This window comes from Rattus norvegicus, chromosome Y (genome assembly GCF_036323735.1).
Source record: "Rattus norvegicus strain BN/NHsdMcwi chromosome Y, GRCr8, whole genome shotgun sequence".
In the NCBI taxonomy this organism is placed as follows: domain Eukaryota; kingdom Metazoa; phylum Chordata; class Mammalia; order Rodentia; family Muridae; genus Rattus; species Rattus norvegicus.
In genome coordinates this window covers 2,654,220-2,656,671 of record NC_086040.1, presented here as the reverse complement: position 1 = coordinate 2,656,671, position 2,452 = coordinate 2,654,220, and the positions used below count along the sequence as shown (strand labels likewise).

At 37.8% G+C, this 2,452-nt stretch overlaps 1 pseudogene; it reads left to right on the top strand.

Annotated features, from left to right (window-relative positions):
- The first annotated feature begins 909 nt into the window (after positions 1-909).
- Tmem106b-ps2 (transmembrane protein 106B, pseudogene 2) lies at positions 910-1,552 on the top strand (annotated as a pseudogene).
- Positions 1,553-2,452: the final 900 nt, after the last annotated feature.

Sequence of the window (2,452 nt, the reverse complement as noted above, 5' to 3'; positions counted from 1 at the left end):
TTGTTTAATCACTATGCACAAAACTTATCTACTCTAAAATCCCTTTTTTGTTGAAACATCTTGGGAAGTTTCTGTCCATCTCTGAAGTTGGATATTTGTGAGAGATTAAAGAAAGACTCCTGTTTCATTCCTAAACTAGAATGGGAGCTTTGTTGTAAGGAGGAAGTCACACCTATCTTTTCAAAAGGGAAGCAAAAATTTAAGGACCACTAACTCAGACTTTGAAAATTATGATGTTCATTAGCTACATCTGGTCAGATCCTTTCTGGGGTGCAAAGATAATTTTTCTCTACAAGTCTAAGTCTCCTTTGCCATTAAGGAAGAGAAGCTTCTGCATACACACACACACATACACACACAGAGAGAGAGAGAGAGAGAGAGAGAGAGAGAGAGAGAGAGAGAGACAGAGAGACAGAGAGACAGAGAGACAGAGAGACAGAGAGACAGAGAGAGACAGAGAGACAGAGAGAGACAGAGAGACAGAGACAGAGACAGAGACAGATACTCACCCACACACAGACACGGGGTTTTATCTGTTTTTATTTAATCTTAACACTTTTTTACCCATACTTAGACTGGTACTTCTCTGTGGACACACCAGCTTTACTCTGCTCTGATAATGAATTGAAAGTAGGACTCCGTGACCCAGTCCTGCAGTTTGGCAGTGCCTGAGCATTCTGGGACTACACAGCACTTCATGTGCAGGGCATCTGGAAACATGTTGAATTCACAAGACTGAGACATAAACATTTAGACTGTGATGAGGAAACAGTTGGATCTAGCACTCCTTTCAAGGGAGTGATTTGCCTTTGTATTCCAATAGAGAAGATTGCTATGGACGAGTCATATCAATGGACACGATGAGGAATGAATTGGCTAGAGTGCTTAATAAAGAAAGAAAAATCATAGATGACTCTCACATTCTTCCAAGAAAACCAACTGCTGTCATTGATTCTGTATAGTGATGAGTGGTTGTGGCCAAGAGAAACAAAGTTGTATGTGAGGGTATCTGTGTTTTTCTGCCTGCTCCTGGCTGTATTGGCTGTAGCTTTCTGTTTGTTTGTTTGTTTGTTTGTTTTCCTAAGATCTAGTGAGGTGAAGTTCATTGGTGTAAAATCAGCCTTTGTTAAGATCTCAAAAGCAAACCATATATTTAAATATCACAACACATTTAATGTAATAAATAACTCTTATTCTGTTGAAGTTGAAAACATCAACAGAACTGCTCAAGTTCAGTTTTCAAAAACATTGACTGAGAAAGCACACTTAAAAAAATTTAACTAACATTGGCCGACTTGATGTGAAGCACATCAATTTTATGGTACCCACAGTTACTGTAGAGGAAATGAGTTACATGCATGTTTTCTGTATGCTGGTCTCCAGGAAAGTATACAGCATAGTACACAAAATGCCAGTTACTGTAACAAGAGCATACTTGGGACACTCTGAACAGTTGTCAAAGGAGAATTATCAGTATTTCGATGATGGAACAAACACAACTTACCAGTTAATCCAATCTGATTATATAAATGTCTTAAATGCACAACAATAAATGGAAAAGGAGATTGGGATTGATCAAATATCACACCAGAGACATCACCAGAACTGTCAGTTAGGTGGTGCTAACTTGAAGGGTATTTTTAGTTGAGCATGACTAAAGTTTACACTAGTATGTTGACAGTCCAGCTAGCAGAGCTTGGTCTTCATTAAGTTACTAGACTTTTTGTTTTCTGTGTTGAAGATTTGTTCCTACCGAAAGCTTTTCCTCCAGCCTAAGTTAACTGATTGACTTTCTTACCAACTTTATTCCCAAGGTAAAAAATTGAGACTTACTTATAATAAAATAAATAATTATATAAAAGTCATAAATTTAATCTATATTGAGACTTACAAAGAACACAAATAGTAATTATATAATAGTCATAGATTTACTCTACACATCTACCAATAATTTAGTTCAGTCCTGAAATAAGGATTCAAGGATTACATGAATTGAGGTTGAAACCTGTACTAACCCAGCCTAGGACATGCCACACACTTGCCCCTTGGTACTGGGTCCTTTTGGTACTTATTAAGCATATTATTATGGACATGGCAATAGCAGAGCCAGCAAACAATAGGAGGGCGCAGATCTGCTTGAGCTCCATTAGGGGGCTTAAAGGAATAGAATAGCTTGCCAAGTGCATTCCAGGACCCTGTGCCACAGTCCAGGCTCCAAGCAAAACTTGAGAATGATATTCTCCTGTTATTAAGTAAGAACTCTCGATCACAGAATTTATTGCTACACAAAAACCCAAAGGAATATTATCAGTATTTAAAGTGGAAAGAAGTTATAATACACACCAGGAGATACCATAGTGCATCAAATGTGAGACAAGGTAAAATATTGTACTCCTCAAAGTGAGGCTCTCAGTCTCGTCTCTATCATAAAATGAAAATAGAGACAGGTTAA